At 43.6% G+C, this 27,085-nt stretch overlaps 1 protein-coding gene, 2 long non-coding RNA genes and 1 pseudogene across 4 annotated transcripts in view; 2 read left to right on the forward strand and 2 right to left on the reverse strand.

Moving 5' to 3' along the window:
• The window catches only part of TMEM132D (transmembrane protein 132D), a 679,902-nt gene that overhangs the window by 298,321 nt on the left and 354,496 nt on the right, over window positions 1-27,085 (reverse strand). The window lies entirely within an intron of this gene.
• Window positions 1-27,085, reverse strand: part of LOC309610394 (cytochrome c oxidase subunit 6A1, mitochondrial pseudogene) — a 571,916-nt pseudogene that overhangs the window by 117,636 nt on the left and 427,195 nt on the right. The window lies entirely within an intron of this gene.
• The window catches only part of LOC309610411, a 334,801-nt gene that overhangs the window by 112,061 nt on the left and 195,655 nt on the right, over window positions 1-27,085 (forward strand). The gene's annotated exons all lie outside the window — the stretch shown is intronic.
• Window positions 118-13,393, forward strand: LOC309610420. The gene is made up of 2 exons (XR_014233927.1): window positions 118-150; window positions 235-13,393. It is a non-coding gene; the product is annotated as an uncharacterized lncRNA (long non-coding RNA).

The raw sequence follows: 27,085 nt of genomic DNA on the forward strand, positions 1-27,085 counted from the left end.
GTGTCTGTTTATATGTGGGTATCCCTGTGTGTATCTGTGTGGGTATCTCTGTGTGTATCTCTGTGTGTGTATCTGGGTGTATCTGTGTGTGTATCTGGGTGTATCTTTGTGTATATCTGGGTGTAACTGTGTGGGTCTGTGTATATGTGTGTATCTGTGTGGATATCTCCATGTGTGTATCCCTGTGTGTGTATCTGTGTGTGTCTGTGTATACGTGTGTGTATCTGTGTGTAGGTGTGTGTGTGTGTGTGTGTGTGTGATGGTCTGTTTGCTCTCCTCCTGTTCTCATATCCCCCCTGGAGCCAGTGTCCTGTCATTTACTCGACCACACGACAGGACGGTACAGGAGAGGTGGCTGGAGCTCTATTTCTCATACAGACACTAAGCAGCAACTATAACCTTCACTCTCTATCACCACTCATGCTACACCCTGTATTATAAACCTCTGTAGAGTCTGATTACCCCTCAGGCCGGAGCTCCTCGAGGTCACGTGCTGTGTCTTTGGGCTCTGTTTCCTGCCAGTGCTAAACAGAGTGCATGACTATCACGCGTTTCACTGAATGACAGCTTTGAGCATCACTATTGCCATTGAACAAGGACATTTAACTCTTCCTGAACTACTGCATGAGAGACATTAAATGACTACTAATATTGAAAATACACTATGGAATTTTGGAAAAGATGAGACTTCAGATGCAGGGCTTTGGGTGTAGGGCCCTCCCCTCAGCAGTGATGGAGCGGTGGGTGTGATACAAGGGACGGACTCAGGAAGCAAAGCCAACAGGGGCAGAAACATCTGGGAAACAACCAAGGCACGTTCTTGTGAAAGATTTTCCTTGTGAGAACATCATACAAGGGGCTGCCGCTGACTTTAAGAGGTCTCCCATTTTGCTTCCAGCTGGGGGATGAAGGAGTTCTGAGATGGTTGATTTAAGGCACTCTAGACACAATGATACTTCACTAGTGAGTGAAAAATGTCTTTACCAACATGAATAACCAAATGATCCTTCAGTTGGTGTATGAGACAAGCTTACGAAGCCTTGCATTTGCCCTTCAAAATGGCAAGAGCTTTCTCCCTAGAACTCACCTCTTCAGTCACTGCATTAGCCAAGGATGATATGGTCTAAGAAAGAGCTGATTCTCCTGCAAGAGGATGTACTTCCTGTCTCTCTCTGCCTCTCCTCTCCAGTTCACCAACACTTCCTTCTGAGCCATTGTCTATGACTATCATTGCAATCCAAGAACTCCATGTCTGCAAACACTGGGCGTGACCTCCCATCTTTAATGATGACAACCAAAGTTCAGTGCAAGAAATCCAGCTAATTAACTGCCAACCTTTAGAGAGTTTGAAAAGAGTCCAAAAGGCAAACAGCACTCATAATCCAGCTTGAATGCCTGCAACCATGGGCAACATGTCTAAAGCAGACAGATGTAGGTGTGGGAGCCCAAAAGCTTGCAGGGTTCATCAATTAATATAGTCAAGTGTCTGGGCTCTGGCTGCTGATCCCAAGAGGGAAACTGAGTTTATCCAATAAACATGTATTTGGGTTCTATTACATTCTAGAATTATAAAAGTGTAAGGTAGTCAAAGACAAGTATAGAAAGCCACGGGGATACGACACACAGTGCTGAGGCATGAGTGATTCTAGAGAGCAGTTAAGAATGAGCAAAGCTTGGGGGCAGGGGGTGTTGACATCCTGGGTTCAAACCTGACAGCAGCACTTAACCGCTGTGCATCTTTGGGCAGAGTACTTAACCTTTCTGAGTCTCCATTTCCCCAACTTTAATTGAGAATAATCATACACTTGTCTCACCAAGCTTTTCTTTTTTAGTACTACAGGAGGTAAGATGAATGACTTCGTTACTATTTTAAAGATTACGGATTTGAGGTGGAAGCTGACTTCAGCAATGCGATTACAACACATTGTGATGACAAACACACAGAGTCGAAAGGGGAGAAAAGGAAGACAAATATCTTAGAAGGAGGAGACTGGGAAAGGCTTCCCAAGAGAGCATCATTTCCCTGGGTGCTGAATTATTACTAAGAATTCTCCATGGCAGAGGGGGTGGGGGGAGGAAGAAGGGAACTGCGGGCAGAAATCACAGCACGTGCAAAGCCATCGTGTGTTCTGGAAGGGGTCTGATACGTGACCCCTTAAAGCTCTTAAGGGCAGGAAGCAGTGCCTCAGGAGAAGCTGCTGGTGAGATGGGTTTAGACCATCTTGTAAGCACCTTGCCTGATGCGAAAAGGAGATCGAACCTGTCCTCTGGGGAGCCAGAGGCTTTTAGTTCAGGGTGACACAATGGCTGTGTTTTTCCCGAAGGACAACCCTACTTTTCGTGTGTAGAAGGAACTCACAGGGAGGGACAGGGCAGGCAGGGAAACGATTTCAGGGCCCATTGCAATCACCCAGGCAAGACACAACGGTGGGAGGTGAAGGGCTCAAGAGACGCTTAGTAGGTGGAACACCCAGAACCACGTGATTGATTGGATGTGCAGAAGAAAGGATACTGCAGACGTTAAGAGAAAAACCTCCACACTCAAAAAGCACCTGCTTCAGATCTTCATTTTGCCACCTAACCACTCTGTCTGGATATATTATGATGCCTGCGGATACGGTTTCCTCATTTCTAAAGTGGAGATAATTTTAGTGGCTCTTTTTTAGGACCCTCATGAGGATTAAATAAAAGAACATATAAAAAGTTGTTAGCATAGAGCCAGATACATGGAAAGCATCCAGTAAATGTTAGCGGCTGTTATCACTGATTTTATTACTGTTGTCATGATAATGATCGTGGTGACACTGGGGAGGGGGGAGAGGAAACACACCGAGTTCTGTGTTCTCCCCACTCCCGGCGAGCCTGTCTCAGGGGTCCCCTGGCTTAGAAGACAACTCCAATATCTTCCCTTCTTTCCAATCACTGACTCCCTAGTGTCTTCAGATTCTTTCTGGAACAAATGGAGCTGGCCTTCCAGATGGCCCTGCTGCTGCAGATATAACGCAAACAGTCCTTGTGCACGAAATCAAGAGTTTGTGTTTGTCCCTAGAAAATGAAGTGGCAGGGCTACCAACCATTTTCTTTTGAGCTGGAGATAACATAGGCCTCTTCATCTGCTCCCTTTATCAATAAACGATCTTTAGAGCTGGGTTTTCTCTATTTATATCACCCCTCCCACCAACCCATCTGCCACCCCAGATCCACCCCGCTTCCGTCTGCTCTGCCCTGGGACCCCCTATAGGCTGCATCTCCGAGATCCCTTACTTTCTGGCTTCTGGTTGGTTTTGGACAAAGGGCAGAAGAGAGCGGAAGGGGTGTTTATACCCCAATTCTACCCTGATTTGCTGCCCAATTTCTGACAGGAGCTATGTCTCTCCGTGGTGAGAGCTCCTACCTCCCGGGGCCTTCCTCCAGGGGTCCAGCTCGACCTGCACTCTGATGATATCATTTTCTCCCTCTGTCCTGCAGACCCGGGGAAGTAAGAGCTTCCTGCTGCTGTTGGTCACTTATTGGGTCTTTCTTGCTGCCCACACCTCTGAATAATCTCTGCATAACTGCCCCTCTGCATACTCACCGTGGGTCTCTTCTGTTTCTTGGCGAGACCTCGGCTGTAACAACAATAAATGGGGCAAAAACTCAGCCGGGCTGGCTCATTTTTGGTATAAGTCCCCCCTCTCCACTGCAAAGGATATTAAAAAAATTAAAAGTAAAACAACGATATAATACTGTTGCTATTTCACAAGCTGGTATTTGCCTTACAGCTGAGTAGGAAAGGAAGGGGATTGTGTTTTCCTTTGTTCTCTTTTTTTTTTTATTAAGATGGGATTTGAGTCCACTGATAACGGTATCACAAGACACAAGCTAAAATTCATTACAATTTTCCGCCTTTTCTACTAAAAGATCTTCTGAAGTGGTTTAATCAGACGCATCTGATAAGGTTAATTACACAGTGAGCTTTGGGCATCACACAGAGAAAAAAATGGATTTGGAAGAACTGCTGATGAAACTCGGTCCTAAGGAGATTTGAACACACAGCCTTCCAAGCAGGAAGGAAGAGGCGACAGGCTAAACAACGGAGTTCCAAAGGAACACCGTGCAGGTGCTAAATTATTCCCCAGAGAGGCCCACAGTGGTTATGAAATTCATCAGATATGACCTACAGGAAGACTGGAATTGAACACACACACATAAATTGGCTCTCCACTTCTGACAGTTTCACCCAGCGAAGTGGAGAGAGATGACATCCAGCTCCCGGCTGGTAGGTAAGACCCTACCTGGGAGGGTCCATGAGTCATGGACCTGGGAGCTGGAGGGCAGCTCAGAAACTGTGGACTCCACTGCTCCCTTTAGACAGAAAAAGGAAAAATATTTTTCTCAATTATCAAGAAAGAGCCCAAGGCTAGTGTTTGCTGTCTGAGGCCTGGAGCATCACAAGTTTTCCTGAATGAGCCCATCAGGGCTCGGGGCTCAGCGGGTTGTAATGATACCAGAAACACCTCCTTGTGTGTTCCCTGAAGATCTCCGTAACTTTCCAGTCACCTTGGCTCCTGGTGACATTCTGTTGGATGGATATCCTGGGCCGCTCAGAGAACCACCCTTCAGAAATGAGGACAGGCTGCAGACCGGCAGTCCTATTGGTGTCCACAAAAGGATCCCTTCTGCAGTCAAAATCAAGAAAGTAGCCGTTTTGTTCAATGACCAGGATCAGAACACTCTTTCCTCATTTGCAATGCTTTGTTTTTGCACACTCTAAACGACGGGTCACGCTAACTCAGTCATCGATCCATCAAATGTTTATTGAGCCCCCGTAACTTGCCAGGAGCTGTTCTTGGTGCTGAAGTTACGTGGTGGACAAGTTAGACAAGTTTCCATGATGGTGGGCCATGCAGACCATGGCAAAATGATTTCCATTTGTCATGGAAGTATGTATTTTAGAAAATGTGAATTGCCTGGCTAGAAGTATTCTAGAACACTGGTTAAAAGCAAGACTGCATCCAGGCTGGTGTTACGAATTCTTGAGCAATATGAATATTTTGGGACTTGCAAAAGAGAAACTGAACGTCCCAGCAATTCTCAGAGGATTTTTGAAATCACAGGTTATTCTTACAATACTTCCAACACTCTTCACATCCTTTACTCATTATTATGGATAAATAAAGTGTGTCTAATAAGTACTACTTTTAGGTGCATTTACAAACAACGAGAGCCCATGGTGAATATTCCAACACTAGAAAACACCAGCGAACATTTTGGGGTAGCCTCTGAATAAATTTACATTAAGATTTCATATCAAGGTTAACAGCAATCACAGATTGGGGTGTTGAAATGGCTGATTTAAGGACTTATTTTGCTTCGAAGATGTGTTATTTCTTGATATGTCATCCCAAGTGTTGACATAAAGTATGCTGTGGGTAAAAACATTTTGCCATTTCTTTTATTAGCAATAATGAAACTCACTGCTAGCAGAAGACAGGGCCTCCAGAAAACATCGTAAGGGACACAGTTACAAGCAAGACCCATTAGATCACAAGGGCTTCAGTCCTACGTGCTGTGGCCTCACTGTTCCCAAATGTCCGCCTTATCCCTCAGTGCCTCTCCCGGTGTCCCCTCTCTTGTTTTTCCCTTGACTTTGGTGGATTCTCCTGAAGCAGGACATCTCCGTGTGGTTTGTTAAGCTTTAATGCTTGTGTGAGAACTGTCATACTTTTTCTAGATTTCCCCACTCATTTTTCTCAGGATTCAAGATTTGGAAGAACAGATATGTTTCTTAAGACAGGCTGGGAAGAGATTCCTGCCTGGGAACACTAACTCATGCTGTCTGGGTCTGAGGAGCAGCTGTGCCATTCTCTGGCACAGGCCAGCTTTGTGACTTTGGATGTGTTTGCTAACCTTCTATGGGACTCCATTTCCTACTCTGAAAAGGGCATAAAAATTAGCACCTATGTCATGGAATTGCAGTGAGATTCGATTCCTGAAGGTGTAGAAAGCAGTGAAAACAGCGTTTGGCATGTCATTAGCACTGAATAAATGTTAGCTGTTGTTAAAAAGGTTACAGTGGGGGATTGCTAAAGACCACATACAGATGACGAGGGATCGCTGAACAGACGTACTATGTGTTTGCATACGTGCGTGTGATCAGTGCCTATAGAATTCAGAGAGCTTGATCAGAAGGAGAGACACCAGGAGAGCCACACACACACAGACCTATTAAGGTGATTATAAAGACCTTATTTCCCATTGAGGTGCTGATGACAGACACCCCCATTTTCAGATGCCTGTGGCTATAAAGGCAAACCCAGACTGCTGGAGACAGAGAAATGGAAGTGAAGTTGAGAAGCAGGTGTGTGAAGCATCTCACTGGATATCAAGTGTGCATTAAATGAGCTAAGGTAACGCGGGCTTGTCGGATGTGAACGGAGGTGGTCCTCGAAGAGGTTATGGGGCTCTCTGGCTGCCAAGCTCACCAGTGTGAGTTTAAGTTACGGCAGAGCTGGAAGTTTTAAGGCAACTCTGCTGAGCAAGGCTGAAGGTGATGGGGGTGTGTCCAGTCAATGTAACTATGAAGAGTAGAGGCTTAGAGGAAATCAGCTGGATGGAGGAGGGAAAGACAAGAAAGCACAGAGGCTTGAAGTTCAGGGTATTTTTACTGGAAGGTTCTGTTCAGGAAGATGAAGCAAAAGCCAAGAGAAAGACCAAGAACCAGAAAGGGGACTCCGAGAGCAAAGCCATGTGTAATCGGCTAACCTGAGCTTTTCAGTGGATACAGGGAAAGAGATTTGAACAGAAGCCCTTAGAGGGCAGGAGTAAAGATGTGGACTGAGAAACCAGACCCAAAGGCTCTGTTAGTCCTGAGAGGTGAGAGCGGTGTTTCGTTTGTAGATAGACACAGATGGACTCGCATGAAAAAAGTAAATAAACAAAACAAAACACCAAAAACCAAAGAGAAACCAGGAAAGTGAGATAAAGTCTTTATCCTTGTGTCTCATGAAAGGATCAATCTAAAATTCCATCTTCCTTCTGACTCATTCATTTGTCTTTTTGGGGGTCTTCACGTCAAACTGGAAAGGCTCGTGGGGGCTGAGCAGACGTGTAAGCTCTTCTGCAGAGACCAAGGAAAGAAGAGGAGAGAACCAAGTGATGGGTGATGGGTACAGATAGGCAGATACATACAAATGAACATGTTCTTCTCAAAGATGGAAGGTTCAGTTCAAGAAGACTAAGCAAGGAGGCATCATAGGATAGACGTTCCAGGAAACTCCAAGACCATATCTCATTGGATTCTCCAAAATTCCAGAAGGTAGGCATTGCTCTCTCGTGCCACAGATAAAACATTTGAGCAGGAAGAGTTAAGCGACTCACTCCAGGCTTCAGAGCCAATAGGTCGTGAGCTGGGAGTTGAGTCAGATCTGAAGGACATCAAGACCCAAGGCATTTCTCCTAAGAGGAGTCCTCAGGCAGAAGAGGTAGGAGAGAAGAGAAATTCACAAACTGAGGAGAAGTGAATCTTTGGTGTGAGATCACTGTAGGGGCATCTTGTTCTGAAAGTTTAAAGAGAGGGATGAGTGGGAGATGCTGTTTAAAGGAGAGCTTATGAAGTTCATTCCATAGAAGGAGAGAGAAACGGAGACAGAGACCAACAGAAGGTGGTGGAGGTGGAAAAACAGAGAGAGGGGACCATGGAGGAAACCTAAAAGGAAGGAGGGCGGTTAATTTTCATCTTAAGATGGACAAGGAATTTGAAACATTGAAATGGTATCACAGACCAGAAAAAAAAAAAAAGTGTTACAATCTGAGTTGTAATTTTCGCATTTGTACGATGGAAATAAAATGATGCTTAGGGCAGGGTTTTATGGCTGCCTTTGCAAAGGAAATGATTATGAAATCTATGCGGTTAATAAACGCTATTCACATTACCACTCTCTCAGCCCTCTGACTATTGTGGAGGTTGAAGCATAACACACCCAATTAATTTCACAATGGCACTAAATATCCCTCTTTGTTAGACAGAAATTGCCTGCACAAACAAGGCTCCAGCAATTAAATTTTGGCTACCCTTGGGATATGGTAATAAAGAATTCTTTTGTCCAATTAACAATTTCAAATTGATTATAAACGGGACTTGGCGAATGGGAGGTCAAGGCAATAGAGAATTAACCCACTGAATTCCAAGCCTTCCATGGAATGAGACACGTACTCCATACCCTGTCCATCTTGTGTCTTTCACTGTTTTTATGAGAAAGGAGGTCTTGGCAAACAGAGAGGCAGGCTCCGTTGCCTTTGATTCAGGAAACCTAACCCAGGAATTCTCAGAGCCCACAGCAAACCCCAAAGATCTTGAACTGACAAACACCTGAAATTCTTATTTTAAGAATTCTGACCTAAGGGACACACAAAGGGACATTGGGTCCAGCCAACACCACTTGTTCCTCAGATACAGTGGATCAGATTGTTTTGGACAAAAGCTCACAATGGAGACAGTCCTTCCTGGGATCAAATTTTGGTTTTCTCTCCTACTAGCCTTGCGCAAGCATATCCCCTTAACATCGAAAGAACTTGGTCAAGATGAACAGCATCCCCTAACCCCATTTCTCTCATTAAAGATAGGGATATTCATAGTTTCTGTATCACTGGATTAACATCAACAGTGATTGACACAATGCAAGTAAATCGCTTAGCACAGAGAAAGCACTCCACAAATAACAAATCATTGCTATTTAAGAATATTTTTGTTGTTGTCATTTGCTACATGCCCAATCCAATTAAATGTCAAAGACTGTCATGTCTGGTCTCCCATTCAAAGTTGGTTTGGCAGGAAGGACTGGTGTAACACTGGTTGGTTGAGTAGACTTTAGGTTTCATATAAAAATTTACTTATCCGAGCCTCAATTAATCACTCCTTCTCATAGTAATAGCTGTTATGAATCTTCTACTACCTATAATAGCACTTGACAATGACATTCACTCATTAACTCACTCATTCAATGAACATTTGTTAAATACACTCCGTGGGGAAAGCACTGTTCTGTAGGTACTTCAGAGATCATTTGGGAACATTGGACAGTCTTCCTGCCACGATGAATTACGTGTATTGCCCCCAAATTCACTATGTGTGCTCTTATTTGTTCTCACACATTACTTCCTTAGCCTGGAATGCTTAGTCCCTGGTGGCCTGTGTAGGAAACTCCTACTCATTCTTCAACATGTAGCTTACATGTCACTACCTCCAGGAAGTCTTCTCAGATATATCCAGGGTTGCATGAACAAGGTAGATTTTCCAAAGTGTCTACTGAGCTACTTTGCACTGCTGTAATTATTTACATCTCCCCCTTTAGTCATCAGCCCTTAAGAGGTAGAAATCTGACAAACAGGGAATCTGACAGATACTATGTACTTAATAAAAATGTATGTTAAATGAATAATTGAGAATAAAAATTTAAATATGCATTCATGATTATAATCCAGCCAAGAAAATAAGTACTACTGCTTTTATAAGTACCTGAATGAAAAAGTCAGTAACACAACTCTGGCTTAGACCAAAAAATTAATAATAATTTATTGGATTATATTCCTGGGAAATTCAAACGGTGAGCCTTGATCCAAACCTGGCTGAATTTAGAGTTTAAACTCTGTCTTCAGGATGTGCTTTTAGCCGTGCTTTTCTCTATCTCAATTTTATTCCCAAGCAGATTCTCAAAGATGGTGATTGAGCCCTTCCAAGATTAAGTGATATCAGCTCCATACCACCCGTGCAAAGAGAGCTATTTTCCTAATAGCTCCAGCCAAAGTCCTGGGATGGGATCTTATTGGCTACACTTGAGTCACATGATCATCCCCAACCAATCACTGTGGCCCAGGGGAGTGGGCTGTTCTGATTGGCTGAGGCTGGATTACCTGCCCACACCTGTGAAAGAGAGCAGGTTCCCCTCACACGCTCAGGATGCAACAAGGGGAAGAAGAGGCAGGGACGCTGGGCGGCCAGAAGAGCAGACCTCCACCTTTCAAACCTTATAAAGAAAATGAGATGCGTCATAGGAATTCGGAAATGATGACAGGGCGGGCATGGAGGGGTCAAGGCATTTGCACTTGGCCTTCAAACCAGGAAGAATTTAGACAGGTAGACGGGACTCATGGGAAGAAGGCACAACGGCGTGATGCGTCCAGTTTTGCGTTTGAGCAATTATAATGGGCTAAACATTTGGAAATACAGTTTAGAACCAGCTCCCCAAAGGCCTTGAGTGCTGGGCTGCAGGCGCTGAATTTTATTTGGAAGCCAGTGGAAGACCACTGGAGCTTTTCACTTGGAAGGAAGAAGGCTGGACCCTATTCGTGCTTTAGAAAGATGAATCAGGCAGCTGCGCGAGCTATGCCCCGGGCGGGCGTGGAGAAAGCGTTTCAATCATCCAGGTAACAGATAACGAAGGGCTGGCGTTCTAAGAAAAGCACACGGGACACGGGGATTGGGGAGCAGCTGGGTGGGGAAAGGTCGCTCCTGAAGTAGTTTTTCCACCCAGGCCAACTCCTCACTTCAGCCATTCGGCGTCTGGGGATGGCATTTATGAGAAAAGCAAAGATGTTTTCAAGCGCTAGCATTACGAGAGGCATTACACACAGCTGCATTTTTTTTTTTCTGGCTTCTGCCTCCCAGGGGTTGCTTCTTCTTTCTCTTGCAGGAAGAAGAGGGCGGTGAGCTAGGAAGGTGAGTTCCGTCACTCTCTGGGGCGCTCGGACCCTGAGCAAGGCCACTTATGGCTGATTCCTCCCAACGGTGATGACCAGAGACACAGGAGGCAGAAAACCACATCCCTGCCTCCCTTCCTGGACACACGCACATCAGCATTTATTGTTGCAAAAGACACGTGGATGATGCCGATGAAAATGTCACCCAGGCATCATTCCTGCATCCCCCGGAGGTTGGGGTGGGGGGACAATGAAACAGACAGAGTTCGTCCCCACCCCCGGCCTCAGAGAAGCTCCAAGCATCTACCCAGCCTCCGGGGACCTTCCATCAACAGCTTCTGGTCTTTGTTTTTTTTACCTTTTTGGCTTTCCAAAATGCAAATCATGAGGGCTTCATCAAAAATGCAACTAGCTCCATAAATGTTTCCCCAGTTGTATCTTGGTGATTCCACTTCTCTCAAGTCCTCCTCAGCAGCTCTCCGTGTCTCTCTTCACACTTCATGAAACAATATTTTCCATAAGATACTTTGCAAACTGCTCTCTCCCCCCGACAGCCGTATATTTCTAATCACGCCAAGCCAAGGGTGCATGCCGCATGCTGCATTTTATTTCGCTTTATCTTTATGATTAGATAAGCCAGTTTTAATGTCACACCTTTAAAGTCTGGCTTCTTCCAGATGGAAACAGATGTTTTGCTTTCTTGAAGGTGCCTTAATGAGGCGCTCTCTGAAAGAGGCCCAAGTGGTTAAGACAGGCTACTTAAATTCTCCTCTCTTACGCTATGCTCCAAACCTGCATGTCACCTAACAGAGCGGTCCCCAACTTTTTTGGCACCGGGGACCGGTTTCAGGGAAGACAGTTTTCCCACGGAAGGGGGTGGGGGGGGATGCTTCAGGTGGGACTGCAGGCGACGGGGAGCAATGGGGAGTAGCAGGTGAAGCTTCGCTCGCTCGCCCGCCACTCACCTCCTCCTGGGCAGACTGGTACTGGTCCGCGGCCCCGGGGTTGGGGACCCCTGACCTAACACATTAAAACAGCAAGAAAACAAAACTTTTCCTCCCTGACTTAGTGAAGACAATTGGCCCACAAACAAGGGACCTTAAGATCAAAAAGAAAGAGTTTGGTTACATGCTCTAAAGATACAAGAGACTGTATCTTTAAAAAAAGATTTTTTTTCAAATACGGTTTTTTAAAATTATTTTCTTATTTCAAAGTAACATACGGTAATTGTAGAAAATTAGGAAAATGCAAATAAGTAAAAAGAAGGAACAAGAATCAGCCACAAATATACCGCTTGTATATAAGTTTTTTAATATAAAGCAATTTGGGTATTTTCTTTCTTTAAACTGTGTACCTTTGTAATCTATCTACCTACCTGTCTGTCTATCATCTATCTCTTTTCAATGAGGTCAGACTATACACACTTTGGGCGGTTTCCTTTTTTTCCTTCAACAATATGTCATAGATAGCTTCAACAGAATTACTTTCAAGTAGTTCTTTGCTTTTCCCCCATTCCCTTTCATAGAATGACCTGATAGCTCTTTAATACTGTACATTCATTTATTTTGAATTATTTGACATGGTTTTTTTAAAAGTGTTTTTGTGAACAGCCTCATAGTAAGTTCAATTGGTTTATGAAGAATTTTAACTGAGAAAGGGTCAAGGCAGGCAAAGAAAGCACAAGCAAAATGACCAGGACTGGAGAAGTGTTAACTAGAAACATAATATTCTGATCTTTAAATAAAAACACACCACTTCAATTCCCAACTTGTCTCAGAGCTCTTGTGACTTATATTTCAATTCAACTTCCATTATTCATAAATTGCTATTGTAATTGTATTCCTATGGGTGACACAAGGGCCTGTAGTCTCACAGAATGATTGCCTTTTAGATATTTACTGCATGTTTCACCCATATGAGACTGTATCTTATGCAGTCATTCAGAGAGAGCAAGATTGCTACTTTTTTGTCTTCCGTTAGTACAACAGACATTTATTCATTGCCTCAAATCAAGAGGTTAAAATTGTCTGTCTTAGGCTTCCCTGGTGGGGCAGTGGTTGGGAATCCGCCTGCCAATGCAGGGGACACAGGTTCGATCCCTGGCCCGGGAAGATCCCACATGACGTGGAGCAACTAAGCCTGTGCGCCACAACTACTGAAGCCCGCGGGCCTGGAGCCCGTGCTTTGCAGCGGGAGGGGCCACTGCAGCAAGAAGCCCACGCACCGCAACGAAGAGTGGTCCCCGCTCGCTGCAACTAGAGAAAGCCCGCGCACAGCAACGAAGACCCAACGCAACCACAAATAAAAATAAATAAAATAAATAAATTTATTTAAAAAAATAGTATCAGAACTATTGAAAATAAGGGGGAAAAGTCATCAGACAAAAAACGTTCTTCCATCTTTAAAAAAAAAAAGTCTGTCTTGATGAATAGATAAAGATGTGGTACATATGTACAATGGAATATGACTCAGTCATAAAAAAGAATGAAACAATGCCATTTGCAGCAACATGGATGGACCTAGAGATGATCATACTAAGTGAAGTAAGTTGGACAAAGACAAATATCATATGATATCGCTTATATGTCAATTTAAAAGAAATGATATACAAATGAACTTATATACAAAACAGAAATAGACCCACAGACATAGAAAACAAACTTATGGTTACCAAAGGAGAAGAGGGGGGAGGGATAAATTAGGAGTTCGAGATTAACAGATACACACTACTATATAAAATAGATAAACAACAAGAACCTACTGTACAGCACAGGGAACTATACTCAATATTTTGTAATAACCTATAAGGGAAAAGAATCTGAAAAAGAATAGATATATATGTACATGTATAACTGAATCACATTGCTGTACACCTGAAACTAACACAACACTGTAAATCAACTCGACTTCAATAAAAAAAGTCTGTCTTTTCTAGTTTCTGTGCACGCAAGACATTTTTGCTTTCGAGTCTACAGATGCTTAAAACAATTAACGGGGTGAAACGTGGTAGGAGTTCTCAAAGTGTGTCCCCAGCACCAACTAGGACCTTGTTAGAAATGCAAATTCTCCAGACCTATTGAATCAGAAACTCTGCGAGCAGGCCCAACGATCTGTGTTTCTACAAGCCCTCCAGGCGATTCTGATAAGTGTTAAAATTTGAGAACCACTCCTGTAGGGTAACTGAGAAATTAAAAATTAAAACAGTCTAATACGAGAACAGAATGTTTATTCCATCCATCACTCAAGCAATCACTGATCACCTGTTCTGTTCAAGATACACGATGTTGACCATGCCACCGGGCACAGAGAGTGAGAATAATACTCATTATTGCTGCTGTAGTATAGCTCTTCCTTTCTTACAGAGCCAGACAGAATGACCCTTGTATGCTTCTGAAATTTACACAATGCCTTCAGATTACAAAGGGCCAAACACTGCGGGTTTCCCGCTGGGGCAAATCTGTGTCAAGGGAAATAAGATGTTCCCCTCAGGAAGCTGAATGGATAAACTTCAGCTTCAGTCTTCACATCACTTCGATTTTGTCACTTGTTGTCTCTGTTGAAGATCAAAACCCCAGAAGCACCTCTAAAGTGGAATCACAGAAAATGTTTGGCAAGCTGCAGCTAAGAAACTTGAAACTGAAATTCCCCAGCCCCTGTTGGACGCAAAGATAACCTCTATGAATTGCCTCCTCCCCTTCTCACTGGGGTCATATTCCCCTTCAAGCCTTTATAAGACACGCTGAGTGGAAAAGGTACTGACTATGTAATTTTGAAGAGGGATGGAGCGTGGCTGCCGGGTCTGTGTACAGTATGCGAATCAACCTGGAATCTATAGATGGGAAGATACTGGGCTGATCAATCTTTATTCCCATGCAATCAAGCAAAGTAGCGTCTTTGGCTCTCCCCATAGACAGCTCATAAAATGGGGGTATTGATCAAGGGGTCTAAATTTGTCATTTTGACTATAAAAGCAATTTGTTTTGTGGAATTGTCATAAAAGATGAATGCATTTGGGTGACGAACTTCAAAAACAATTCCTCTGGGTAACATTGCAAGGCTTTGCCGCAGGTTTCTTTATGAAGTCACCAAGCAGTTTTCAAGTATTTTTATGGGTGTGTGCGTGTACATCATTTTAGGCGACTGAAGTGCCTGCCAACACATCTGGAAGTGTAATTCATACTTTGCGATCCTCTGAATGACAGGAGCTAGCATTTATTAAGAACTCCCTATTTTGTGTCAGGTGTTTAATGGGGTTTTACTTATGATTCCTGATTGAATTTATCCTCCTGAGAATTCTATGTGTGGGGTATTTACTTTTCGTCTTTATTTTTCGGGTGAGGAAATTATTGCTATAGCAGTGATGTCAAGTGCCCCAGGACACATAGCTAGTAAGCCAAGAATAGACTCAAGGCTGTTTGTCTCTAAATCCCGTATTTCTCAAGGGGGTTACAAATATTGCGGAAATTGTACATGCCGGGTTCCAGGCCACATGACAACATGCAACGATGTGTACAAATCTAGAAACAGCTTCTTCCCTCAAAAACGGACATTTATGAAACGAGTTGCTCCTTCAAGGGGCTAAAACTAGCCCATACATTGTCTTAGCACCTTTTGCCCCTAGGAAAGCAGAGGAAGGTTGCCATTTGTGGTGAGAGTCTGCAGGTAACCAGGGTTACATGTAAGTTAGTAAACGATCAGAGAACTAGTCCGCAGGGGAAGAAGAAAAAAGTAGAACGTAATAGCAATGAGGGACCCAGAGGACCCAGAGAGACAGAGAGAGATAAGAAAGTAGGTACCCGGGCTTCCCTGGTGGCGCAGTGGTTGAGAATCTGCCTGCCAATGCAGGGGACACGGGTTCAAGCCCTGGTCTGGGAAGATCCCACATGCCGCGGAGCAACTGGGCCCGTGAGCCACAGCTACTGAGCCTGCGCGTCTGGAGCCTGTGCTCCGCAACGGGAGAGGCCGTGATAGTGAGAGGCCCCACACACCGCGAAGAAGAGTGGCCCCCGCTTGCCACAACTAGAGGAAGCCCTCGCAGAGAAACGAAGACCCAACACAGCCAAAAATAAATAAATAAACAAAGTAAACAATGCCTTAAAAAAAAAAATTCTTTAAAAAAAAAAAAAAAAAGAAAGAAAGTAGGTACCCGAGAATTCTGGGGACCTGTGAAAGCTGACCGTGTGTCTTCCACTAATTTGTAAGTATTTGCATCTTCAGCATGAAGCCTTGATGACATAAGCATTTGTGAGTTTCTCCTTGTGATCAAATATTCTCTTAACTAGGATATAAACTACAGTCTATGAGCTACAAGGAAGCAGATATTCAATCTTTCTTCTTCACCACTGTTTCCACATGCCTAGCACAATATCGGGTACATCACAGGTACTCCACCAAACATTGACCAATGGGTGAATTAATTCCTTAAATACGTGTGGTTGGAAACCACGTTTCTGTACAAACAACACAAGCCAACCCTGAACCCCTGATCTGTGCCTTCTGGGTGGAACTCTGGAGACTTCAACAACAGGGCTTTCCAAAATGCAGACACTGGCAAAGTGGGTCAGTGCGTCCCCTTTGTTTTCCTTTCAAAGATCTGTCTTCTCCCCTTCTAACAGTTCCAATGCCTGTATTAATTCAGGTCAATGGATGACAGAATTATTTCTCAAAGCTAATCCTTCAAAGGCATCTGCATTATAATAGAGGATTCTGGGATACAACAGTCTTCCAAACTGCAGAAATACTATTAATAACTACATGTGTGCATAGATACATTCTCTTATAAAACATTCCCCATTAATTTGTTGAGTGCTTGCTCTGGTCTAGGTCCAGTGATGCTTTAGGTAATTTATTATGTTTGATTCTCACATCAATCCATCAATCGGGTGAAGCAGGTGTGATTATTCTCTTGCTAGGGCTGTAGAAACTAAAGCTTAGAAGTGAGATCTTTTGTATAAGTTTACAGAAAATAAGTAGAATAATTGGTGCTCAAATGATGTCCATGGCACCAAAGTGTGTAGGGCTGACATCCAGCTCTCTGTCCTTTTGTTCAGACTAAACCAGTGTCTCTACTGACCCGCTGTCTGGAGTGGAAGGGATCCAGTGACAGAAGGCTGGACAGATACACTTAACATTGTGCCACACCGGGAGGTGAAAATTCCATCAACTTGCATGGCTCACGTCGACTGTCTCTAACCTACAGGCCATGGCAGGGGCACTTACAGGCAAAGACTAAATCATAGGATATCTCTACTGGCTCAGCCTACTGGTCCATTTGTCCAACTCATGTATCTGACTGTCATGCCAGGAGATATTTCCTGGAATGTGTGACATTGACCTGTAGATGTTGGCACCATATTCTAGCTTCTAAATATCTGAGAGAGATACAAAAAAGAGAGAGGAGAAGACACATGGAAAGCTAAGGTTCTAGGTAGGCTGTGCTGGGAGGGGAAGAAGCTTTCCTCTGCCCTTCTAGGTTCTTCTGGCTGGTCTAAGTCTTGTGAAGCAGATAAAGAGGAAAAATTCAAACAAAAGTTTAATCCCATGTGTACTTGGAAGAGACCCAAGAAAACTGAATAACTCACCCAAATGGCCGAGACCCTCACCTTAAATACCATCTTCAGCTAAAGACAAAAGAGGATATTGGGGTAGAGGTTTGGGACCTCAAAGGGAGGAAGGCAATTCACATGGAGATGGAAGAGCAAATGTTTGGTAAAGAGATGTTTGCTGAGCCAGGCAGAGACAATGGAACACAGAGAGGAATTTAACAAACAGACCTTGCACGTTCCCCCCTGTCTCCAGGGCTAGTTCAAACTATGGTACAGGTCCTAGATCTACATTCTTTAGGCAACTAAGGGGAAAGGTAAAAACTTCCTGAGTCCTCTGTTTTTTTTTTAAAGAATAAACCTAAATGAATCCTCATGCCAAAGAGACACATTTTGGGGTGGCATATTTTGCTCTCCTACAGTTTTTGGCCATAATCTGCTCGTTCACTGAATATTTCCTCTGTCCCTACTCTGCGCTAATATCACATAGTCACTCCTGAGCATGCAAAGGTGAATAAAAGACTTTAGGAAGCTTGTACGTTGGAAGAGTTAAGAGGAAACACACAAGGGGGCAAGACCAATGTGTATAATTATAAACTGGGTCATTGCTATTAGCAGGCTGGGTCTTGAGAGCGCACCAGGGGGACCCATTCACTCAATGAACAAGAAAAGTGACATTAACTGAGACATAAAGAGTAAGCTGGACTCTGCCCCATAAGTAGTGAGGGGCCAGCATAGATGAACATCCTGGTGTAGAAATAGCTTGGTGTTTCAGGAACCTCAGAGAAGGCCACTGTGGCTGGACTTTCCCAGATGTGGGGAAGGTGGGATGCTGAACTTAGGTAGGCATCTCCCATCTCCCATTCCTGTGCTACTCATTCTGTGCACATGACTCGTCATGCAGCCGGACCTGTAGAAACAGGCTTCCCTCCACAAACTGCTTCCTTGATTCAGGGAAGATAGAAGAGAACACACATAAGGCACAGAGAGGGAAAATAATGGGGTCAGACCTTCTTGAAAAGTAGATTTTGTCTTCAATCTGTCCAACACAGTATTTTCAATGCCCCCTCTTTAAAACAAATATTTTGTTTTGTCCTCTTTCAGCTCTAAAGTGAAATTCATAGATAAGGGGATTATCTACATCCATAATTCAAAAGAAATATAATGACTTAACCATAAGGTAATGGATCAATGAAAGGAAAGTGATTTCTAATGAAATAATATGCATATCAATGTGAAGATGCACCACATGACTACTTTGAAAGGCACAATGAAGTCGTCAAAGGCTTTTGCCATTTGAAGATGTATCATGAATGTGATACCATGTAAAGTGATAGAATTCTCCGGAAAGCTATACAACTTTTGAAAAAGTTCTCAATTCAACGGAATGCAATCTTGTTTTGCCCAGTGATTGCATCCTCAAAATTTGGTGTACATTAAAACGATGCAAAATACATTGTGTTTATATATAAATAGCATCAAGCAGTAAGATCAAACACTTATAAATAGGCTACCAATCTTTCATCACCATTGTCCTGTAGGGCATTTGAAAATTGTCTGTGCATGCAGGACTCGATTCTCTGTTGGATGGACAGTCCCCCGCACTGCAGGACATTAAACATCCCTAGTTTGTGTCCACTAAACACCAGTGGCACCTCCCAGTAAGTGTGTCAACCAAAAATAATGCCTCCTACACATTAACAAAATGTCCCCTAGGCATGTGTGTATGTGTGTGTGTGTGTGTGTGTGTGTGTGTGTGTGTGTGTGTGTGTATCCATGTGTACACGCAGTGGGAGAGATTGTTATGGAAATTTGTGGGGCTGTTGCTTTTGGTTGGGGAATCACCGTTCTGAGAAGTGATGCTGCTTGTGACCAGAATGACGAAGACACCAGGATGACTTCCCAAGTTTTACATGACCAGGTGACCCACGGCCATACTGAAATATATTTACATATTAATAAAGGAGAATGAAAGCAACATGATAAATGGAATGTCATATTCCTGAAAAGAAAAATTCATAATTTCAAAGGAATCTGTCCCCCCGCCAATTAACCTATAAATTTGTTACAATTCCGATCCACATACCAATAGTAGTTATTAGGAGATTTTCCAAGACAATTTTTAAATCCACACGAAGGAGGGATCTGCAAGAATAATCACCACGGTTTTGCAAATGGTGAACCATTATGAAGGAAATGTGGTACCCACGATTAAAGGCAGAAGTATAAAGTTCATACTATTAAAACAGTGTTATATGTGTTCAGTGGAGAGGGGAGCAAGGGATGAAACAGAATATTGAGTCCAGAAATAAATGGATTGGATTCACATATAGAGATTTAGTACACACCAAAATTGGGCACTTCAAATCAGCAGGAAAATAAGACTATATATTTAGTAAATGGTCTCAGAACATTTTGGCTATCCATGGCGGAGTCGGTAGAGGGGAATCTTTAAGGTGCCTGTGAGTTCAAATAGAAAAATGAGAAAATGCAAACTGAAAGAGTACAAAAAAGTGGTTACTGCAAACAAAGTGAATCAGAAATGGTAGAATGTAACAGTAGATTCAATGTGAAGAATGACCCCTACCTCCCAAATGAGCCAGTGTTGAAATTCAGGATGAAAAGCTGCATGATGGTTAAAGGTCGCAGTGCCCTGACTATTCATTTTTCAAGAAATATTTTAGTTTCTTCTAAAAAATAAAATAACATAATTAATTAATTAACTAATTAATTGATTTGTGGATCCCCTGCACAAAAACTAAATTAACTCCCAAAGCCTTGGCTCTCTGACTCTGGGTGTTCCACACTTTGCTTAGGTAAGAGAGTTGCTCGGGTGTGCACAACCTGGCCCAGGTTACCCTGACCTCGATCGTCCCATCACCACCTGGGGCCAGTGACTGACACCTGCCACTCAGTTTGATGCGAAAGCTCACTTCTCTAAATTAATTAAGAGCACGTCTCTGAGCTTGCCATGCTGGAATACTGTCAGGCACACTTTCTCAACCTGGACATTCTGAGCCAAATAATTCTTTGTTTTGGGAAGTGACCCTGTGCATTGTAGGATGTTTAACAGCATCCCTGGCCTCTACCTACTAGATGCCTGTAGCAAACCCCTCTCCTGCCAAAAATGTCTCCAGAATTTGCCAAATCTACCCACACTGAGAACCACTGATACGAGATGTGATATTTGATTTCTCTTGGTAGTTACATGATAAGAACATACGCAAACTCTTCAGCTGTCTTAAGATTCCTCTGCGCTTTACAGGCTTAACATACTGAGATATTCTAGGCCAACTCTCATATATGTCCCAGGCCCAAATGGAGAGGCCAAGGGAAAGACAAAAAAAAAACTAGATAATTTTTTAAAGTCTTGTCTTTTCTTCACTAGATTGTCATCTTCTATTCCAAAAGTATCTCCTCCTCTTAAACCTGGCCTCTTCTTCAAGGTCTAAGTTTGGAGAGAATCAGGTAAAAAATATATTTGACCAAACTGACAAGGCTAGGGTTTGAATTGGTCCTTCATCTGTGGGGCAGTTCAGAACTTGCAGGCCAGTATTTCATTTGGAACTAGACCGAGGCACCCAGCGGTGTCTCTCCAGCCCATACCCCAAACCTCCTTCAGTGTGCTGAGAGAATCTCCTCTTGGCTTCGAAACTGACTACATATGTAGCTGTGTCCAAAATGTCTTGTATAACTAGCAAATCTCAGAGGCTGGGGAGTGTTCCTGGATCCCCACCCTAAACCCAAGAGCAGGGACGCAGGATGCTGACTTCAAATTTTAGAATCTGAGCTTCATGAAGAAGTTTTCTTTGAATGGGACTGAAGCTACAATAAAATGTGATTACCTGCCTCTTTTTTTTTTTTTTTTTTTTAGGATTTGGTATTATGCCCTCCAACCTCACAAAGACTTAAAATATGTTAGAAATACATAAAAAAAGAAACCTACACACATGGATGAAGACATATTCGCTGAGCACTGCTGGAGCCGAATTCACCGTCCCCTCCTCTCTGCTCCCCTGCCCTCTGCGGGATTTCCAGCGCCCGCATCTTTATTTTACACCCAGTTGGTTGGGACCATCTCAAGAACTTGGTGTTGAGATGGAGCTCTTTCAGACCAGGGTGTTCTCTCAATCGCCTTCGAATCTTCAGCACCCAACAAAGCACGTGAAATGACTTTGATTTTGGTTTGTTAAATAAGTATGCTGAAAACCAGCCCCTTATTATTAAGGGAAGTAGGAAGGGACTGGACCACATGAATAAGCCCTGGTCAAACAAAGCAAAACAAATCCCCCATTTTGCTGCAAATTTATGGACTCTGTAGCTAAGTCGAGAAGGAAGAGAATGATCTTCTTTACTGGTTGAATGTCTGGATTGGAGATCAACTCTGGAGTTTCCGGGAGGATGGAATCCTGATGGACACGACTGGCCTTCATCACCTCTTAAATATTTATGGAGCTCCCAGGATGTCCCAGGCACTGGGGATACAGGAGTAAAATAGTAAAAAATAAAGTAAAATAAGATCCTGTAGCCATCCAGTGGAAGATGGTGCTCTGGGGACCAGCCAAATCCTCGGAGAGCCTCAAGCAGAGCTTTGAGAGGTGTTGTCCAATAGAACTTCCTGCAGTGATGGAAATGTTCTCTAATACATGATCATCTCATCCTGAGTCACATCTCTGAGACCCCACATTCAAACATTTCTTTAGGGTCAACTGGAGGATTGTGGATTTCCAGGGTCTAGATAAATTTGTTGCCATATTTAGAAAGTAGGACAGTGCTAAGTGTTGGCAAGAACATGGGGAAAAAGGACTCATCCTGCAGAGCAAGCTGGAAGAACTTGCTGAAATGAAGTAGACACGTCCCCTCCTCCCCAGGGATTCCCTTCTGCGACGCTCCCAGAACGATTCTCACGTGGGACCGTAAGGCACATGTGTGAGGATCCTGCTGCAGCATCGTCTGTGCAGCAGGGCTCTGGGGCCAACCTGGTGCCCTCGATGGGGATGGGCAAGCACAACGTGGTCCATGACCTCTAAGGAATATTTCCCAGCAGTTAGAGGTAGCTCACTAGAGATATACACAGCCACACGGATGGACTGTATAATCATGGGGTCACATGATTAAAGTAGGAATCAGAAGAAGATCTAGGGCACATCAGAAGTCCAGAGATCTAGAACAGGTACACACAGCCACACAGATGGACTGTATAATCACGGGGCCACATGATTAAAGTAGGAATCAGAAGAAGATCTATATCAGAAGTCCAGAGATCTAGAACAGGTGGTTCCTATTGAACTAGAACTTAGGGAAGAGATTCCTACACAAAAATATCCCATAAAACTCTACAAGAGCCACCTTTATGTAAAAGGAGAAAAATATAAAACAATTTACAGAAGGGGAAATTCAGTGGACCAACAAATACATGAAAAGATTCTCAATCTTAGTCATGGCAAAGGAAACGGAAACTAAAAAGATACCAGCTTTCACCTACAATATTGTCAAATTTAAAAAATTAACCTTTACTATGTGCACTGAATTAGTAAATGAGCTCTCATATGTTACTCATGATAATGTTAAGGGCCACACCTTTTGGGAAGGTGATTTGGCAGTGTTTACTAAGATTAAAACTGCATATACCCTTTGACCAAGTAAAACTACTCTTGGGACTTCCCTGGCAGTCCAGCAGTTAAGACTCCAAGCTTCCACTGCAGGGGGCAGGGGTTCGATCCCCAGTTGGGGAACTAAGATCCAGCAAGCCATGCGGGGCGGCCACAAAAGAAAAGACTGCTCTTGGGTGGCCCCCAGTGAGCCATTTCTCCCAGTATTCACACCATTCTGTACCCACCCATTGCAACACACCCACATAGATATTGGACTTGACCATGAAGTCCCACTTGCATTGGCCAATGGGACTTGAGGAAGTATGAGACATGAAGAGGTTCGGATCACTCCCTCTTGGAAACCTGAGACCACCATGTTGTTAGAAACTCCAGCCACATTGAGAGACCATCTGTTGGAGAAATAAGGGGCCCAGCTGACCAGCCAGAATGAGGTCCCAGACCTACGGCCTTTGCAGAGCTGTTTCAGCCAAACCTAGCCATTCAAGCAATCCCAGCTGAGAACTCAGATGTCACGGAGCAGAGCTGAACCATCTCCACCACGGCTGTACCATTACTCCAGTGAGTGGAGTGGTGAAAACTGGATGCAGCCAGGATGTCCACCAACAGAGGGATGATGGAAGGACTATATCCATCCTATAGACTCACGTGCGAGGACCACAGAAGGAAAAATCTTACACCCGCCCATCCAAACACATACCATCCTATCATAAGTGAAAAAGCAAACGGCAGCATCGTGAATAATCCCGATTTTGTAAAAATACATTCAAATCCTTAAATAAATGCAAAATAAATGTGTGTAGGAGCAGGAGAAAAGTGGAAGACTGCACTGGGTTGTTGACACGAGTTATTTCAGGAGGGTGGGAGGAGGGACGTGGTGAGGTGGAGATTATTGACTTTTTAAATGTGTTTTTAAAGTAAGGCACTCATTACACGCACGACTCCGCTAATTAAAGAAAATCTAATGAGAAAAATGGGAGCGCAAAACCGGTTTTTAAAGAAGATCAGCCTCTGAAAAAATCAACATCAGAAAACTCGGAGAGTAAAGCTGAAGGTGTCTGCAAGAAGTTTCTCTCACGAATTTTAAATGCAGCATCTTTTTTTTTTTTTTTTTGCCAGCCTTAAATTCAGATTAATTCTGTGAAAAGTTTCAGTAGCCTTTTTCCACCTGGGTTTTCAAGATTCATTGAATATGATTGTTTGGCACTTTTCCTAGCAAGTTCCACTGGAAAGGGCAAACATCTGGTTTTATCTCTGGGAACATATTTACTGCATGTCTGTGTGTTGCAAGAGGTGTACTAAATGATCAAACCTTCCAGAGCAAAAGGATTTTGATTCCTTTTGCTCAGGAATTCAAATGACCTGAAAGCTTAAAAAAAGATCTTGTTTTCTAAATACCATACTCACGAAACAAATGGCCCCAAAATGCTGCTGTCAGATAGGTCTCCATCATTGTGCTTCTTTTTTTGTAGGAAACTTCTGCCTGTATAGTAGAATCTGGACAAATTCATGCCAATAAGCTTGACTTTTTCCTTCTTTTGTCTAATATGTTGTTCTCTACTTTGCCTTCCCATTGGACTCTTCCAGAAGGCTCTGGAAAAAATACAGATGCCTGGGACCCACCCAGAGATTTTGATCTAATTTGGATGAAGCCTGGATGTGAGGATTTGGGAAACAAACCTCAAGTGATTTTAATCTGTACCCAACATTAAGAGCCATTGGTGTTATGATGAATATAAGTCATAACTATTCTCAACGAACACTTAACATATTCTTATCTTGTTTTTTTCGAATCCATGACAAATTGAATTATATTTCACATAGTTTTAATATGAACTTCACTTTATGGAAGTTGAGTCATTTGAAAATTGGTTAAAAGAAGTATCATTTAATTTAAAAATTCTGCTAACCAGGAACATAATTTAGAGTGAACACAAGCCTTGTGTGAATGCTAGAGGTTTTCAGAGGCCGGCATGTGTGTCTCCATGTCAAAATATCAATGCCTCACTTGAAACGGACACAAAATATAGTGTCCAGGACTCGGTGCTGTAATTAGGTGGCGTTTCGTAGCTCTTTTGTAATATTTTATCAAGGTTGTAGCATTTCTTTCACAAAATTCCTTCCATAAGGTAACCCCTGATAAAAAATATCTGCATTTCTCAATGATTTTTCTCTAATTTAGTTTGAACTTGCCAAAACATACGTGGACAAGCTCTCTTTAAAATCGTGAACTTTCCCTGAATTGATCTTTACTCAGTTCTTTATTTTTAAAAGTATGTTTCGAGCACTTGATTTACTGCCTCAAATTCCCCTAAACTCTTCCCCTGGACCATATACTTCTCCAGGGGACAGAAAGTTTGTATTCACAGTGCTAGGCACACGATAGGGTAATTAAATGCCTGCTCCCCTGGTTAATATTTTTGCCTGGCAATGTTGTTTGCTATAAAATATCATCCCATGCACTAGAAAGGTCACAAATACTCTGGCTTATTTGAGGAAAGGTCATCAGCTCTCCGGGGACTTGACAAGTAGTGTATTTGCTCTATGAGTGGTGAGACAGACTTCATCTTGTTGCTTTTCTCAAAAGGTCTGACGTGTTATCTTGCGACTCCTGTGTCTTCATCAGCTCAGGAGACTATAACAAAGTACCACAGACTGGGTGGCTTATAAAAAACAGACATACATTTCTCATAGTTCTGGAGGCTGGAAGTCCAAGATCTGGATGCCAGTGTGGTTGGGATCTGGTGAGAGTCTCCTTCTAGGTTGCAGCCTTCTTGCCTCCTCTTATAAGGGCACTAATACCATTTGTCGGGGCTCCACCCGCATGACCTATTCACCTCCCAAAGGCCCCACCTCCAAATACCATCACACTGGGCATTACCATCACACTGGGCATTATGACAATGACTTCTGGAGGGACACGGACATTCAGCCCATAACATCTTGATCTGGGGAAAGAGTGGCATCCACTCTCCCCTCTCCTCTCTGTCCTCACTTTCTGGGAAAGTTAGAGGCAAGTTAGCATCCTTAGCTCATTTACCCAGTGCTCTCCACAGAAACTTCAAGGAAGTTTATTAACTGAAATCACCCCTAAACACAGCTTTCTTCCATTTATTAGAAATAGCTGGCACATATCAGAAAGAACGCCACATAAGAAATCCACCACCACAGTGAGAAGCCCGCGCACCGCAACGAAGAGTAGCCCCCGCTCACCGCAACTAGAGAAAGCCCACGCCCAGCAACAAAAGACCCAACACAGCCATAAATAAATAAATAAATAAATAAATCAATAAATAAATAAATCCAAAGATCTGGGTTTTTAGAATGTGACAATAATTACAATACAAATACCACTGACTGGGCTCTTACTAACTGGCAGGCGGGGGTGCTCCTGGCCCCAGACCCATTTGTAAGGGACCCTGCTCGGTCACTCCTCCCCACAGGACCAAAGGGGCAGGGTCACCTAAAACTGTGACACACTTCTACACCATACTGTGGGGACCCAGAGGAGATAAGGATGTGAGTGTAAGTGTTTAATTTGGAAGGTGATCTCTAGAGTGGCCACAGAGGGATGTGAACGTTGGGAGGGAAGGGAAGGACGCCAATACATGGTGTGTTACAGGGCATGTGAATCACTGTGGGCAACTGGGTTCAGTCTCTCTGGGGAGCCCCGTAGATCTCGCCCCAGATAACCCGACTGTGCACGGGTGAGGGAGCAGGTTGGGAGCAGCTCTGGGTGGCATGAACCCCCGACACATCCAGCCTGCCCCACAGATGAGCTGAATGCACTCTAGCCATCAAAACAAACAAACAAACAATGACAAAAAAACCCAGGAAAGTCACAGGCGACTGCATTTGGCAGCTGTGAGGTGAGCTTTCAGGGCTATGGTGAGGGCACTGGGACTAGGAGTCAGGCAGTGTCAGTGTTCACCCTCCGGGGACCCTACAACGTGGTGTCCCAATGGACCAAACCCACTTCCACATCTGCACATCCTCTTCCCTGAAGATCCTCTAAAGGATGGACCCACCCTGCCCATGTGTTTACGGCCAGACCCAAGCGGTGGCCCGGGGGGCAGCTCTTTGTAGAGGGCACCAAAAGGACTCTTCAGACGCCTGAATGTGTCCCTCGTGGTTACCGAGGCAGCAAGCGTGGGACGTGGTTGCAGCCTGCTTGTCCCACGGCAGGCAGACTCCAAGGCAGAATCTGAGGACTCACGTCCAAGAATTCTGAACCCTAACGTGGCGTCCCAGGTA

Source organism: Balaenoptera borealis (genome assembly GCF_965194805.1).
Source record: "Balaenoptera borealis genome assembly, chromosome: 14".
Classification (NCBI taxonomy): domain Eukaryota; kingdom Metazoa; phylum Chordata; class Mammalia; order Artiodactyla; family Balaenopteridae; genus Balaenoptera; species Balaenoptera borealis.